Source organism: Tasmannia lanceolata, unplaced genomic scaffold (assembly GCF_043159265.1).
Source record: "Tasmannia lanceolata isolate RefF3 unplaced genomic scaffold, GAP_Taslan_0.1 ptg000018l, whole genome shotgun sequence".
Taxonomy (NCBI): domain Eukaryota; kingdom Viridiplantae; phylum Streptophyta; class Magnoliopsida; order Canellales; family Winteraceae; genus Tasmannia; species Tasmannia lanceolata.
Window position 1 is genome coordinate 48,972,106 of NW_027518695.1, and position 17,957 is coordinate 48,990,062.

Sequence of the window (17,957 nt, forward strand, 5' to 3'; positions counted from 1 at the left end):
TTTCCATGGCAAATGATTCCTCATTATTGATGTATCTGTCTGCCGTGGCCATGAGGTCTTGGATGTCACGGGGAGGATTCACATTCAACGTGACTTTCATGTCTCTATCTCGAATGGCATGACGGAGCGCTGCGCTAACCATATCAAAGTTCGGTTCGCTAATCTGGTGGAGTTCCATTCGGAACCGGCCGATAAATCTCCGCAAAGTTTCATCCTTTCCCTGTCGCAGAGCTAGGAGAGCGTCAGCCGGTTTCTTTCAGGGCCGACTGTTAATGAAATAAGCGACGAACTCCTTTCTCAGTTCGTGAAACGATTCAATGGAGCTGGGTCTTAATCGACTGAACCAATTGCTAGCGTCTTTCTTCAGGTAGGCGGAAAAGGCTTTGCACATCGTCGCGTCTGAAGCGTTTCGGATCACCATTGCATGGCGGTAGGTTCGGAGGAACTCAACAGGATCCGATGTCCCATCGTGGAGATCTAGTCAAGGCATGTCTGAATTTGTGGCTACGAGGGCATTTGCGATTCTTGGGGCGAACGGGGAAGCGATCTTGCTGTTCCATTCTGCCAGGAGGTCCGGGTCACATGGTGCCTTCATCTGTTGTTGAAGTTCTCTGATCTGACGCTGGAGTTTAGCCATGATGGCCGGGTTTCCTTCTGCTTGGACATTTTTTGCTGGGCTTCGTATTTGCGGAGGTACCTGGCTCTCATTCCGTTGGGCAAGGTTCATCCGATCCACCATCGAGTTATCACCTCTTCGTTGCCGAGCCTCACGGCAATGTTCGGGTGGTGGGCTGGTGATTGAGGCTGAACCCGGATGACGTCGATGGGGTCTTTGACTCCGAGGATTTCATCCTTCCGAGGATCCCTGTTCCTCTGAAATCTCGACGGGATGAACTCCTTTTTTCGGAGGATTTATTGGCGGAGGTGGCACTGTTGGCTGAGGAGGGAACCTTTGGAGTACTTGCAGGAGGGCGACTGAAACATGTCCGAGTTGTTGTGTAAGTTGATTGAAGGCGGTCCTTGTCACTGGTGTACCGCCGGAGGTGACCATCTCTTCCATCTCCTCCGGTGGTCAGCGGTCTCGCTGGCTTGCTTGGCTTCTCGTTACCATTCCACCGTTAAGTTGGGAGGTAGCTTTCGACTTTGGCATTTCGGTCCCACGGATGGCGCCAATCTGATGGCGCCCAAAATCTGACTGCACGAACTAACTTCGAAGAACTTGTAACCCTACGCTCATAGAGAAAGCGTTAGTCGGCCCGGAGTGGTAGCTCCGGACGGCCACTTCGACACTCAAGTCAGAGATGGACAATCACAGATAATGGACGGGGAATGGGGGAGGACTGAGTCAAGTTACCAGACCAGAGGAGAAGAGAAGGAGAGTTCAATCCCTTTGTTTAAGTGCGTAGCCCCCTTTTTATAGGAGTGGAGATCCACGATCTCAAAGATATCAATCGTGCCTTTGATTTCGCCCACGTGGAGCATGATGGCTGGGGAGTAAAATCGTGGAGACGTGATTTCCGATAATTCTGGCCGGAGATCGTGGGTGGAGATTTAGGCGGGACGGTTTGAATTCAAAAGCCGTGCTTCACGCGCAACAGCCGTCCGAATATTCTGTTTGAAGGCGGGATCTGCGTGATTACACCTGATTCCCTTAATAGTTCGGTACCGCATAAAGAAAGAGTATCAAGGAGGCCTAGTCGACACTCGTTACCGAATGTTTCCATGGGAATCATATTTGATACAGTTGAATGGTGGAGAAGGGGATAGAGGATCGGTACCGGATATACCGATTTTACCCCTAACACATTTCATGCATTATCTTAGGTTGAACTAACATTGTCACTCAGATCACGGCCCTAGGTTTCTAGTGGGAAGAGTGAAACAGAAAGACCTTAAAGGAAAAGTACAAATTCGAATAGAACAATCTACATAGTTTGATGACAGCCCTGTATCAAACTGACTGCCACAAGAGGGCATAAAATCCCGCTGATTCTTCCCACTGCACTTGCAACTCCAATACCAATTGCCCTGACTGAGGTACGGTATACCTATGGATAAAAAAAAACAAAAAAAACCCAATAATTAGATGGCACACAGATAAGAAAATTTCAAGAGAAAGAACATTCAACAAATCGAACATTGGAAAGCTTCTTAACACTGGCCTAACAAAAATTGGTAATGTGCATTATGCAGGCTTATCTAACTATAAAAAAAATGTATCCCATATTTTCCTCAGGGTATAACATCCTTTCTGATTTATCAGTTTTACTAAAATTTCACGATATCCACGTCTCCATGTCATCGACTGAGCTAAATGGTATTTACAATTCTTTGTTCATAACACTATCCCTAATCATATTTTTGTTGTAGCATATCATACCCAGTTTTTCAGAATAATGAGTTGAGAGCTTCCTGCATACCTTGCCACTTTCATCGGCCTTAGTTTCTGCTTCTAATGTATTACTACAAAAATAATAACTAACATAGTTCATAAAAGAATTACAAATTCCATATGAGATAATTGGGATATCCTCAAATTACAATCTAGATCCAAGGGCTTAATGACGGATACAACCAAATTATTACCTGGTAATATGAGAATATTCTTCAAGGAAGTAACACCAAATGAATTCTAATGAATTCAAGAACTAATCTCTGGAGCATAAACAAATAAAATTGCGAAGATTCCTGTAATACATATGCGTGCTCCAAATAGAAGAGCTGTTGTCATTCCCGCTGGCTGACGGAATACCAGGGGCAAAATGAATATGCAACCTATAAAAAACATAGTCATCATTGAAAGCTTGCGACCCACCCTGTCCACAACCGCTGCTGACAATAGAAGCCCAGGAATCTCTGGAAACAAGTTCAAGTCAAATGGTGCTTGGCCTTTTTCAGATAAGAGGGGTGGCACGAGGAGAAATGAAAAATTGTCATGAGTTCATGGTGTGAAATGAACATATTTACGCATGCCTACCTCCAAAACTAGTGACAAAAACATCCCTGTAGAGGTTGACATCGTTGGAGTCTTTTGGACGGGAGGAATTTGAGTTACAAAGGTTATTCCCATTGCTTAACTCAGATGTCAGCAAGACAAGGCCGTAATATGAAAATGCATTCCCAAAGAACACCACCCATAGGAGGAGAGCTGGGTCTGATTAATTTTGGTGAAAAGAGCATAAATAACGAAGTATAGCCTCCCATATTGGACTCAATATATTCACTGAAGTGGGGGGTTCAGGTCTTTCTATGGCGAGTAGATGAGCTTCTTCAGATGGAATGCATTTTCCGTCAAGTTTCATTATGTGATCAGAAACAAGAAAGCCAGGAGGGAGAGTCATTTGGTTCACTCTAGCTATATTCTCCAATACATGAACTGCATCAGTTGTTCTACCTTTGAGGCATAGGTACCTGGGCGACTCAGGCACAACATGATAAAACAGAAGCAAAACCAGTGACGGTAAAGATGACAGGGCAAGTAACCATCTCCAGCCTAGTGTTGGCATGATGATCTGCAGAGTAACATGGCAGAGGAATGATTTCGTCAAAATTATCAGAATATATCTCCAGCTTGAAAACAACTAAATCTAACCCTTTATCATTTTCCAGATGCTGCACATGTGGAATGTGTGAATGGTGATCAGAACTGCTGATCTTGTGGACCACCACATTAGCATATGGGATGTCGGGGTCCCATGCTGTATAGAAAATTCTAACCCTTTATCAAGGCGCCTTTTTAGGTGTTACAGAAATTTTTAACTGTTGATTCCAGGCCTTGAGGGTAGATAAATTTTCCACTGTGCGACTAGACGCCCTATATAATCTCGTGGTGGAATACCAACCCCCTAATGATCAACGTTTCCAACATGTGCATGGAAGGTCTAGAAAATGACAAAAATATCTCATTACTTAAATTATATTAGCATTTTTCCTTATAGAAGTGGCCAAGTAAGCCCCCAATCCATATTATATAAACAAACACAAATAGATGTATTAACCATTCAAAAAAAAAAAAAAAAAAAAAAAAACACAAATGGATGCTCTAAAGAAGACAAGAAGAGGAATCCTGAAAATATCCAAAACTTACGTAGCTGTGGCAAGTAGCAATTATGTAAAGCATAAAGTTGTTGAAAAATTTGTGAGTACATTGCATGCAAGTCACAAAGTACATCTTATGATCTTGGATAAGTTACTTCTACTGATAGTAAAGAGTTATATGCATAGTAAAGAGGCTATATGAACCCACATCAGAAGTATACAAAGATAGAGAATTAATCCCATAGATGAAAGAGGGTTTGATAAATGGCCATACCCATGCCAGTGAAGCCTCCAAAATTGTACCAACTGTCCAGAAAGCCTGAAAAACAACCATCCAAGTACCTCTATTTAGTCCACAGGATCAGTGGTTCCGTCATATTGCGGGACCGATGGCATCTTGAACCCTTTAGGCGTTGGTGCGCCCAATACAGTATCGGTAAATGGCGGTCTGCTCGAGAATGCCTTTGAAGTAGGCCGGCCATGATCTTTCGCCAGTTCTTCTATCCGGTGATCTATTTCCTCGATCCTTCGTAGCATAGGGTCGGCTCTCTTGTCTGCTCGCCCCGCCGATCTGTCCCTTCCCACAGAAGGGCCAGCGGCCGACCCGGAATGACTTTTCGAGCTCCTTCGACCACGACGGGATTTATCTTGTTGCGCATGGTCCTCCCTGGCTCGGTGCCTCTGTACGGAGCGAGATCGAGACCAGTGACGGCGGTGAGGCTCCGTTTGTGCGTGTCTTGTTCGGGAGTGATGCGCTCGCCTTGAGTGGTGGGAATGATCACGACGGGGAGGCATAGGTTCTTCCCCAGGGGGCTCAACCTTTCCTGCGGTGGTCGGGAGGCCTCTGGGCCCTGCTGCTGGGGTGCTTGTTGGATCAGGTGCTTGTACTGATCAATAAGAGTTGTCATTTGATGGAAAAGAATTTGCATTTGTTCAGACGTAGGAGTGGGAGCGGGATTCAGATGCTCTGAGTGAGCAGGACTCTGATCTGCCATCGCTGAAGGGGCCACTACTTGTGAGGCGATTCGCTCGCTTCGTGCTCTGCTTTGTTCAATAGGTCGGGACACCCTTGTAGGGATTACCCGAGCGCACTCCGTCCTGCCATTTGTGATGGGATTTAGAACAGCTTTTAGTTCGAGGGTCCCACGGATGGCGCCAATCTGCTTGGCCCAAAATTGGTAACAGATACGGCTGTGGCGAAAGAGCCGATCTGGCTGGTCCAAGTTGACTTAAGAATATTATGTCCTGCACAGGAGCGCACAAGGTCAGAAGACTAACCCGGAGTCGTTGCTCCGGACGGGCCCTTCGACACTCAAGTCAGTATGAGCAGAAGAGTAAAGCCAAAACTTGGAATTATAGCTTAGGAATTTTCTATCCTCCTCCACCTTAGCATGAGTGAAGGCTATTTATGGTGAGGCTCTGGGGTGGTTGGATTACCTACCGTGTCGGCCCATGTGTGGGCTTGATTTTACCTGCTCTTGGCAGATTACCAGGCTGCCCTTGGATGTTGCTTTTCATACCCCATCAGGTATGTTCTGTGGAAACACCTACAACACAAACTAGTATTTAAAAATGCGGATGTGATGCGGAAAGTGGCCAAGAAAAATCCTTGTCGACTCGGCGCGGACGCAGCCAAGAATGCGGTTTACGCAGTTGATGCGATCATAACTCGGGAGATTCAAAGGAGTTTATTGACTCTGTAAGGCGAAACGCGGAATGCGGATGTGGTGCAACGCGGAACGTGGCCAAGTCAAAAATGGAGTCGACTCGGGTGAGTTCCTTGTCGAGTCAAGGAGTTTTTAAACACTATTACAAACATGAAAATAAATCCTATATGGCCCAAATCAGTGAGGTCATGCACTCATGCCCCATCCATGCTGAAATTGCTACATTTCCAGAGTTTAAGAGCTGATGCAATTCATGTTACATAATGAAGATTGCTTCCATCTAAAAGAAGGGTTCACAGGGGCTTAATTAAGGCCGCCATGCCCAAAGTTGCCCAAACTGGGCTTTCCCATGAATCAAAGCCCAAGGAAGATAGGGATTTTACATAGGGCCTGATCAAACCCAATCAGGCTATGTCTTGTGAAATACAGGTGTGAACCCAAGAGGGGGTGAATTGGTCAATTAGAAATTTTAGGCTTAATTAGGGGAAGATTAAAAATTAATCCATTTAATTAAGCACTAATTAGTCTAACCCTTGTTCAAAAAGGTATATCAATAAAAGCTAAGGTTTAGACTTTCTAATCATGCACATTTGCTAACCCTTGTTCAAATAGGCATTATAATGCAATTAGGATTTAAACATTCTAATCAAGTGCATTTACTAACCCATGTTCAATCAAACACACAAATACAAGTTAGGTTAGAGATTACCAATCACTACACGTGCAAGAGAATGAGATGAAGAGAGGAGACAATGAACACAAGATTTATAGTGGTTCGGTCTATCATAAGACCTACTCCACTCTTCACATCCATGCGCGAGTTCCACTATTTCGATCCTCCTTCAAGGCTGGATCAATGAGCCATTACATGACCAAGCTTTTTCATTCTTAAGGGCCAAAGCGAAGCCCATCTGCACAAAGCCTTCGGCGAGGGGACACATCCTCATATGCCGGATTCATTATTCTTAACGGGCCGAATTGGAGACCCTCATTGAAGAACAAAGAAAAATAAAAAACTATAAATGCCTCTTAATAGGCGGATTTCAAAGTTTAAGCTCACAATCACTCCCAAGAGATAAGCAAAAGAAAATTCCTATGGAGTGCTTCTTGACAAGATGTATAAATACAAGTTCAAAGAGGTTTTTCTTTTGATTTAGAAAGTTGAAGCTCAAAGAGAATGTGATTTTATCTTTCTCAAAATGTTCAAAAGCTAGTTTAAATAGGTTTGAATGATGTATATATAGCCCATTTGAAACTAGGACCGTCTAGGGTAAAACTGTAATAAACTGGGTTGAAAAAGACAACTTGCGAAAGCCCCAACGGCTAGTTTGCCCGACCGTCGCGGTAGCCCGCCTCTATCGGGCGCCCCCATGGTGGTCGCCCGGCGAGGGCTCCCTGTCCGCTAAAAAATTCGGCTAAAAAACCTATCACAGTTGACCAACCCACGGCGGTAGCCCGCCCAAACCAATGACGGATTGTTTTGTTTGAAACAGAACCATATCCGCGGTCACCCGGCTTGACCCGGTCGACCGACCCGATAATTTTCGAGATGTCCTGGAATTCCAAGTATCATCCCGCTGTCGTTCGGCCTAGCCCGGTCGATCGGCCCTATATAAAATTTCATTTTTACTTTAAAAGATCAGGGGCTTTTGGGCCATGGTCTTTGGGTTTAAGTCCTAGGTTTTCAAAACATATTTTTGGGTGTGTTGATGGTTTTCAAAGATGTAAAAAGTTAAGTGTGAAAACTATTTGAAAACCTTTTGAAAGTGCATTTAAACATAGAATCAAGAGGACTCCAAATACAATATAAAAGATGTAAACCTTGAGTCTTCTTGTAATGTATAGGCTCATTTGCACTTTCTTGCACTTCTTCGGCTTGAGTGAACACCTTGACTTTGTCTTGGTTCTTGTCACCATGGCATGTTCAACTCCAAGCTCCTTCTTGACACTTGCTAGGAACTCGTGGAATCTTTATGTTGAGCTTCTTTACTTGAACATATTCAAATGGTAATGTCTTCACTGTTGGTGCAAGCTCTTTGTTCTTTTGCTTCTTGATTCACAAGTCATGTGTTGAGAGGAGTTGTGTAATGGCGATTATGACATGAAAATCCTGTATATAACACAGCACCTCAAAGCAACACATTGGTTCATAAATGCTAATCAATTTGGTTTGCTAGCATCAAAATAAGAATGTAAGGTGAATGATTAACCCATGGGAACCCTTGGGCTTACATCTTGTCTGCTAACATAGCTACATTTTCCTTTCCAAATTTATCAAATAAAGACCACTCCCATTTACGGAAGCACTTGGGCCATACTAAATGGTCCATCAGGCCCAAAGCACTTGGGCCATATATGACGAGATTTTATATGTGTAACTGTGTAAGCCCTTATAATCCCATATTTTTCAAAAAGTACTATACGGACCACAGTGTAGGATGATCCAAACCGTTCATGAGATAAGCCAAGACGTAAATAGGTTTTGCCCCAAAAATCAATTCCATTGGATGATCCTAGCCATCTGATCTATAGTGGTTTCTATAATATGCAGTTCCTTTATGGATCGGAGGGTTGGGATCAACCTATAGAAATATTTTTTTGGGAACAACTTATTTGCTTTGTGGCCCATCTCATGGACGGTTTGGATCATCCTACACTGTAGTCCGTACAGTACCTTTTAAAAATACGGGATTATATAGGCTTACACCATATAAAAACTCATGAACGTTTTTCGTAGTCCGATTAAAGCTGGGTTGGACAATCTCTCTGACCTTAGTGAAGCACATGGGCCGTATCTGTTCAATTAGGCCCAAAGTTTCTCAATTATGTTTCACTGGAATAGTAAAGGCCCAATTAGCAAATGGGTCTGCTCCTTAGGGGTGTAAACGGATCGAATTCGGAGCGGATATGGCTATATCCGAATTCGATTACAGTATACACTATCCGAATCCGGATTCGGATTCGGATTCGATGGATATTTAATATCTATTACCGAATTCGTATCCGTCGAATATTGTTCGAATTCGGATATTATCCGTATCCGTTTATCCGGTAAATTCGAACATTTTATTACATCACTTTATCTTTTTTCTCCTACTTACTCGAATGAATTTTCCAAACCCTAAAACTAGACCTCTAGATTCTCTTCACTAAATTAACTCTCAAACCCTAAAATATATGAGATCCTCTTCTTCCTTTTAAAACAAAGGCAAGGAGAGAGAGAGAGGGATGCGATGGGGATGGATGATAGTGTTGGTAGTGGTCTTTAGGTTTTTCCTTTTTTTTTGTATATGATGGAATGGGTTTGGGTTATTTTGATGGAATGGGTTTGGGCTATTTTTGTTTTTATTTTATTTTTTCTAAAAAGAATATTCACTTTTCTTATAGAAACAAAAGATAGTATGTCATTACTAAAAATAAATATTAATGATATTATTAATAATAAATAAAAAGGATTTACTTCTCGGATTCGGATGTTAAACAGATCGGATATATCATTTACTAGATTCGCATCCGCTAAGAGCCGGATATCTCATAAACAGATTCGGATAATATCCGCTTGAAACGGATTCGGATAATATTCGCTTTAAACGGATTCGGATGCGGACGGTAATCGAATTTCCGAATATCCATTTACACCCCTACTGCTCGATAAGAATTTCTTGCTAAAGGTACGGGGCAAAAATGTTAAAAAAAAATTTAGACCATTTCTCGATTTGTGCCTGTCATCCTTGCGTAGGGCCATGTTAATCTTCTCTGTATGGTTCCAATTTTATGATGTATCCGAAGAGACACTAACTTGTTTAAGGCTGTATAATATAAGATGCTATAAGATCATTTAAGAATCTTAGAATCCTACGTGGGACTATCTTGAGGCGCTTCTCTTTTGTTTTTTGTTACGTAAGTGGGGAATCGAACCTGCGACCTCATGAGACGCTCTCTTTCCTCCCATGTTTCCCACGTGCAGGTAGAGTGAGGCTTGTGAATGGAACTATGGAAGACATCTAGGTCTGGATGGACAAATTAAAGGGGTCCCACAAGGGGTATTTGTGCTCTAATCAGAACCATTGATCTATGGGACTATGCTAAACGGGCACCGCATAAGTAAAGATTAAGCCTAAACGAGAGTTTATATGTTGAGGAATTATGATCACTCTCAATCAAATGGCAAAAATATAACATATATATGTCTGATCATCTAAACCATTCAGTTGTTTGGATCTTCAATTGATTGGCCATAAGCCAAAGATCATCACTGGTTTCACTTGTGAGTTGTGGCATGTAGAGGTGTGATCTGATCCGTTGATCCCAAGCCCGGCATATTTTTGTCGACCCCACTTTGATCGGATGATCATGACACATTGATCCATCAAGTCCTCATTAGGGTGCCAAGAAAAGATTGATCTTTTTGTAGCCCTTTATCTTAAGACCATTAGCTCTTCTTTCTTATTTTCAAAAAAAAGGAGGGGAAATGATATTTTCCCCACAGATAAAATCCACCCCCCTTAAGGCCTTAACTTATCCCGCATTCAGCCTTCAACGTTTTCAGTGTATTCATTCATAAGCGGTATGTTTTTGAATGAAGCGTCAAGGCTAATGTATGCCCGAGTTTGTGTTAAGGTTAGTGTGGAAAAGAAACTCCCAGATTCTATCATATTAGAAACACCTACGGGAACCCATATCCAATCGGTGGAGTATGACTGGAAACCCTCTCCTTGCAAGAATTGCATGGATTTCAGCCATGGGACAGACAACTGCAATAGTTTCTCTGATACTCAGAGCAGACCCAACATTCCCCCAAAGAAAGTTTGGAAATCAAAGATTCCAGCCAATAGTGATCTAAATTCCCAGGGGGATGAAACTAGGAAAATCGAAAACGCAATTCCCTCTTCAGATGGAGATAAAGTGAAGAATTCTGAAGGCATCAGAGGATCAAATGCTCTCAGGATCAAATGTTCTCCCTAACAAGATCTCGGTTCACTCCAATCGATTTGCTATCCTTGAAGAATCTGAAGCTCAACCCATTGCAGATCTCATTGCTGATCATAATCAGATCCAAAATCTTTTTGCAGGGCATGGATCTTGGGAAAGGGTTACTCGAAAAAAAAAGAGCAAATCATCCCCCCTTGCTTTCCTCTCTCCTCCAACCTGTGGGATCCCTTCTCTCTCTAATCTTTGTTTCAGGAGGAGCCTTTGAAGGCCGGCTCTTGGCCTCTCATCTGTTTTCTCCTCCATGATCAGAGTTGTTTAGGTCCGTGCCTATCTTCTGGTGATGTGCTTGTGTTGTTTTTTGTGTTTTGCTTTCTTTTGTTGTCATTGTTTCTCTTGCCCCCCTTTTTGTGCTTTCTTTTTGGGGGCTTGTCTTCCCCCTCTATGTGTTTGGGGGTTGCTCTCACCTCTTTCCTTACTGTATCTGTTTCTTCTCAGTTATAATATATCTGGTAGGGGTCTGCCTAACCCCAGCTTACCCATAAAAAAAAAAAGGTATGTTTTTATTTTAATACGATGTGCAACAAAATCGTTAAGAAACGATGCAAATCACACAAGAAACACAAGATTTACGTAATTCGGCTATGTGCGTTCGTCCACACGAAAAGATTTTCACTATTTTGGTCTAGGATTACAAATTCTCTTCTTCTTGGCCAAGAAATACAAAGAAGAAGAAAACTCAAACTCGTAACCCTAACATGTGGCTTATATATCAATACAAAATACATGAAGAAAGTAACCGAAATACCCTTTAGAGGAAATCCAAAAATTAAAATTTTCTTCTGGGGCGCTGCCCTGGCACCTCTAGCGAGCTAAGCACATAGCTCAACCTGCATGTCCATCGTGCACATTAGTCTATCAGGGGCATTTATAATGCCATAATAGAAGACATTTACGCAACAACTTGGATGAAGTATATATCTGCCTCAATGTCAAGAAAGCACTCACTCCCATTTCTGCTCAATGTGCTCCCACAGCAGAAAGTTAAGATGACAAGCTCATAAGGAAATTCAACCACAGCTTCATAATCACCTAGCAACACCAGCTGTGAATGAAAAACAAAGGGCAGGATGAGTTGTGCTATGAATATCGAAGTAAAGAAAGAAAGGAAGAATTAGTTTAAGAGCCACTCAAAGATCACAAAGTTGAAAAAACTCCACATCCATCGTACCAGTTTTTATTTTGAAGACCAAACATGCCATGGTACCAGTCTCAAGTGTATTTCAATTTGACAACCATGGTTTTAAATTTAGACCGAAATCTAAAATTTCGGGTATTGGACAACCCTGAAACCAAAATTGAGTATACCCGAAACGTTACATTATTTTGACCGAAATTTTGCTTTTACCGAAATTTCATCCGCAAAATTTTGTCCGAAATTTAAGGAAATTCACCAAAAATCTTGTTTTTTTAATATTTACCTGAAATTTAGACCGAAATACCGAAATTTGTATGAAATAAAATATTAATATTATTGGTTTAGTCAGATTTCGGCCGAAATTTCGGCGGTCATTCCGATACTGAAATTTGAAACCATGTTGACAACCCAGCTAGATAGACCAAAATAAAGAAGACAAGCAGCTAATTAGAACCAGTAAACAACTCTGATCACAGTCAACAAACAGGACTTGCAAACTCATCACTCCATTAAATTTCGAATGACACTAAACCAAAAACTCCTCACAATAACAAAATACAGTGCAACTGATTGATTTGCAACTTCAGAAAACAGGTTAGAAATTGCATATTTAACCCTTGCTTCAAAATCGAAGCAATAGCACTTGTCTCAATCTGAGAACCCAGCTGACTGGACCGCTGGAGGAACAATAGTTAATTACAACCACTCAAACAACTCTGAGTAAAGGTGGAAAACTAGTCCAAACACAACAAGTCAACTCAACTAAGCCTTTGTCCCAAACTAGTTGGGGTCGGATGAATCCTTTAGAAAATTTTCATGAAGAAGGTGAAAGGATCTACCCGGCTCAAATCGACTAACTCTACTCCCGACACTAGTTGGGTTCATCTAGATGGATCATTTTCTTCCATTCTATCCTATCCAAGTCCAAACACAACACTCCATTAAATTTTGAACGACATTAAATCGAAATTTCCCATTAAAACAAAATATTATCCATGCAATAGCTTGATCCGACTCCCTTCCAACCCATATTGTCAGTAACCAAATTGAGAAAATCCCCTCAATTTGTAATTGTTTGTGGAGAAGATGACCAGACAATGAAGGCCCTGCCTAAAAGCCTCCACCTCAGCCCAACCATTCTAGTTCACTTTAGTTTTTATCAGTACAGAGACACTCATTTCAAATTGAAAGATGCAATTTAAAAGGAAGAAGAACACTAAGAGTAAATAATAACGAGTTACATCCCAACTTCCTATTTGACATAAAAAACCAGAGATTAGCAAGTCAGTTTTCCTACGCATGAACATGATGAACAGGTGAGGAAGAGCTCTAATCACATAGCACATAGCAACCTGAACTATCCTAAGCTCACCCTACAATCAGGCTTAGCAGTACAGTACAAGTATATAAACTAGAAATGAAGATGAGATTTGCCAAATCATCCTAACTTAGAATAGCTACTGTCCAGATGTGGCAAAGGCATGACAATGATAAGGCATTGCAAAATTCTATGAAATTTAATATCCCCAGTTCAGCAATTCCATATTTAATATATTTACAAGACTTTTAAGTCTTTAACCGACAAATCCAATAAACCAAAAAAATTGGCTGAACTTGAGCGGAAAGTGAAAAAGATGCATAGACAATAAAATCAAAGTCCAAAATAACATGATCTACTATGGCATAAATCATTTCAACTTTTATCCTCCTGGGATAAAGCAAAAAAAAGCAGATGATAAACACAATGGATACGCAACTGTTACCACATTTTCCTCATCTTTCATTTCGAAAACGTTACCATGTATTAAAATGAAATATAAACCAAATTGGGTACAAATTTCTATCCAAACAATCAATACATTCAACTTTACCAAACTTTCAGCATCCTAAGCTCAAAAACAAAATAAAATCCTCGAAAACCTATCCAAGAATTATTCAGTAAAAGATTTCAAGCATTCATTTTTCGACCATCCATAACTTCATCAAATCAATATGTGCAATTTTTATCGTAGATAAGCAAATCAAAACATTCTCAGAACTCAAACCAGAATATCAATGTAAAACCTGATATATAGACTTCCCATCTTCCTTCATTCCATAACGACTTTCGCCCCAGAGCCTTCATCTTCTCAATTATCTGCTCCCCTTCCTCCTTGGACACCCCCGTTTTGATCACTGCTGGTGTCTTCTCAACCAACTCCTTTGTTTCTTTAAGACCCAAATCAGTGAAAGTTCTAACCTCCTTAATAATCTTAATCTTCGAGGCCGCATCAAACGCATCCAATCTCAACTCAAACACAGTCTTCTCTACCTTCTTTTCTTCCTTAATCAGTACCTGCTTTCATAACACCAATAACCGGATTTTTTTCATTAAAATGGACGAAAGCTCTGCGACTTCTACCAATGTGAGGGCTGAGATTTGTTGGTGGGATTCTGTGCTCCGTCGGATCAAAATTCGATGGATCATAATCTGCAGGGAGCTTTCTTTGATCAATCATTTCTTCTTCTTCTTTTTCTTCCTTTTTTTTGTGCAGGAGGGAAAAATCTCGGAAACCCCAATTCAAATTCATGGGTTTTGGGAAGAACCCATTCGAGAAACGGTGCTCTAATCGAGAGTTATGTGACTGATCAATTGTGCTAGAAAGATGCCATTTTTTTACGTTTTATGATAGTTCTAGGATTGGAAACCACGTAAAGAAAATGCACGCACTTACATTGATTTGGTTTGTTGGGATTCACGAGGGTAAAGAGAACGATCCCACATTTTGTAGCGCTGTGTAAAAAGCGATTTGAAGGACCGAGATCGGACGCTTCTTGATGCTTGTCATTGCCAGTGATTTATTATTGAGGTTTTTATTTTATTTTTTTGGTGTCTGAGCTTACAATTTTAGGGTTTTGTTTGCCAAACAAGTCTTCTACTTTGCTTTATTTGCCAAAAGAGTCTTCAAGTTTCACAATTTGCGAATAGAGTATCAGGGTTTGGGTGAATTTTGCAAATCGAGTCATTCCACCAATTTGTGACCAAAATACCTATGGCAGATTTATTTATTTTGACTCACAAAGGACCAAAATGTCCTTATATGTGAAAATCTGAAAATTACGTCAGTGATGTGTTTTGATAGGATGGGTCCCGCCAGCTCTATTCACACCCATGCATCGGGTGGGGCCTGCCATTTTTGCCTCGCATTTTTTTGACAGGTCTTTCACATGAAAATTACCTAGTGAAGGACCAAAATATTCGTGATGGCCAGTGATATGTTTTGATAGGGTGGGTCCCACCAGCTCAATTCAAAACCATGCATCGGTTGGGGCCTGCCTTTTCGCCTAATATTTTGATGGGCAGGTCCCACAATTTCCACCCAAGCCCATGTGCATCGTGGGTCCACAATTTTACATGTCATGTTTTGACGGAGTGGGCCCATCCTTTTACATCCATGCATAAGAAAGCTAGTATATATAGAAATGATATTCCCACACCCTTGATTGAAAACTTATTATTGATTGTCAAGGAGAGATGTTTTTCAAAAAGTATAGTACTGCCCACTCCATAGGATGATCCAATTCGTCCAATTGTTGGGCCACAACGTAATTAAGTTGTGGCCAAAAAAACATTTTAATATGATGATCCTAACCCTCCGATTTATAGAGGGACCGCACATTAATGAAGCTTTTATAGGATCATCCTATGAAAATGATTTTTTTTTGCGCACAACCTAATTACCTGATGGCCCAACAGATGGAAAAATTGGATCATCCTATGGAGTGGGCCGTACCGTACATATAGAAAAATAAGGGTTTATATGGCCACCAATCATATAAGATCTGTGTCATAGATATTTCCATCTTTTTAGATAGTTAATTTTTGCCTTTGGAAGGACATTTTGGTCTTTTTATCAGGGAGTTTAAAAAATTCTGCGTTGGGTATTTGGGTCACAAACAGATGGCTTGACCTGATTTGCAAAAGTCACTCAAACCCAGTGACTCTATTTGCAAAATGTGAAACTAGAGACTCTTTTGGCAAATAAAGCATAGTTGAAGACTTCTTTTGCAAAAACCGCAACATTTTAATGGATAGATTAGAATCACTCATTTTAATGAAATTTTTTTTAGACATTGAACAAAACTTTTGGGTCTAAGCACCTTTGCATTTTCCAATGTTAAAACATAAAACACTTTATTTGCCAATCAAGTTTTCGTGGTTACCATTTCTAACATCTCGTGTTGAATCCAATAGGCCCTTTTTTGGAATTGCATGTTTCTTTGATGTCAGTATTTCAGTATTTTTCTCATGGCTGGTGCAATGGGCTCTTCAGTTAAGTATAGAGGAGCCTCCATGGTTATTTGGAGAAGATTTTGAGTCTTCAACCGCACCATGGTCAGAAACCATTTCCACTTTTCCACCTCTCCCATCGAAGCACAGAGCCACAGATTTCGAAACTGAATCTGAGATGCGGGCTGATCAGAAACAACCCCGGGTCGATGCCATGCCTGAAATAACTTCCGATGAGCTTATGGCTGAAATTTCAGTGCAATGATAGTGCGGAAACCTTTGTACAGGAACAGATGTGTCTTTTTTTGGTAGATAATCTGGGATTAAACATCTCTCTTAATATTAAAAAGACCACTCCACAGCAGTCTACAAGTCCTCATTAATCGTAGAATTCATAAGGTAACAAGAGATATTATAATATTCTGTTGTGAAAAACCCCAAATAGCAATATGTGATTTCAATAGCAAAGTAAAACAAAAGAATAAACACAAGCAATCACATAAAGATACAAAGATTTACGTGGTTCCGCAAAAGCTTACTCCACGGGAGAGGCGATGAGAAAATCCACTATAAGATTCAGAGATTACAAGAGAAGATCGGTCTCTCTCACCAAACCCACTAGAAACCCTAGCACACCCTTTTCCCTCTTTCTTTAGAGCTCTCAACCCTCTTTACAAGAGTTGCCCAAGAAATAAGCCCTAAAAGCACATGAAAAGTGGCTGGAAAACTATAAACGGGCCTAATCCAGGTCGCACACAGTATTTCGGACCCTAAACGGGTTTGAATTCAAGACACCCAACTCAACATATTCCACACCAAGGCGTTCAAGATCTCATAATGAGAGGGATGCTACTATAAAAGAATTCCAAAGATGGAGTTATAGAAACAAAAAAACCTTCCTTTACAGATCAAGCAAGCTGAGGAAGATCCCGTATATTTGAGGGGCTTCTCCATGCTCTTAATTGATTGAAAGAAAACAAGGGGCCAAAAAAGAATAACAAATAAACAATGAATCTACTGTACCTGATTTCCCCTCTCCTCCCTATTTACACTTTTTATCTGAAACTAACTAGCCTTTCTATCCACATACATCTATTACATGAGCCAAAGGATAATATTGCTGCTGCACAAGAAGAAATGGGCCTCGTAGGGCAGGGCCATGCAGGGGTCCGCCAATGGAAAGTGGCTGGAAAACTATACAGTGGAGTGAATGACATTAGCTTTCTTGCAAACCTCATGAGTCTTTATCTTTTGCTTCTTGCTAACGCTGAGGAGGCTTATCCTCTGCAAAACCACATTTTCAGTAAGTTGCTAGCACTAACAAAAATCCAAAACATTAATAGAATTGCTATTAATGTTTTCTGAACAATGAGCACCTCATGACGCTTGGGCTCAATCATTAATAGAATTGGTAATTTATCTAAAGATGGGGATTTTTCTTTTTGTCATGCTATTAGGGAAGTTAACAGTCTCGCCGTCTCCCTGGCTAAAGGAGGAGTTAGCAAAGACATGCAAGCCAAGGGGAAACATCTGCTCCTGCAGTTATGTATTTTTCTTTATCTTGAATTTGGTGTTGCCTTCTCAAATTTTTTTTAAAAAAAGGATAGACTACAGCTGGGCAGTGACACACACCACAAAGGAAAAAAAATACATGAGGAACAATATTTGCACCCATTAGAATACTCACAATATAACTTTGAACAAGTACTTGAAAAACACGAAAAACCTTTTAAACTTGAAAAGGTTGGTTGACTACTCAAATGAGTTTTTAAGTCTACTAGGATTTGGGTCTTCATTGAATCCAAGTTGTGTTAAGTTTTTCATTCCACGGACCTGATTAATAATTTTATGAATA

The 17,957-nt window shown here is 40.8% G+C and overlaps 1 non-coding gene and 1 pseudogene across 1 annotated transcript; both read right to left on the reverse strand.

Moving 5' to 3' along the window:
• Positions 1 to 1,820: 1,820 nt before the first annotated feature.
• Positions 1,821 to 5,033, reverse strand: LOC143850378 (organic cation/carnitine transporter 7-like; annotated as a pseudogene).
• A 4,365-nt stretch (positions 5,034 to 9,398) lies between these two features.
• On the reverse strand, positions 9,399 to 9,500 carry LOC143852140 (U6 spliceosomal RNA). Its single transcript, XR_013236710.1, has one exon. It is a non-coding gene; the product is annotated as a U6 spliceosomal RNA (small nuclear RNA).
• Positions 9,501 to 17,957: the final 8,457 nt, after the last annotated feature.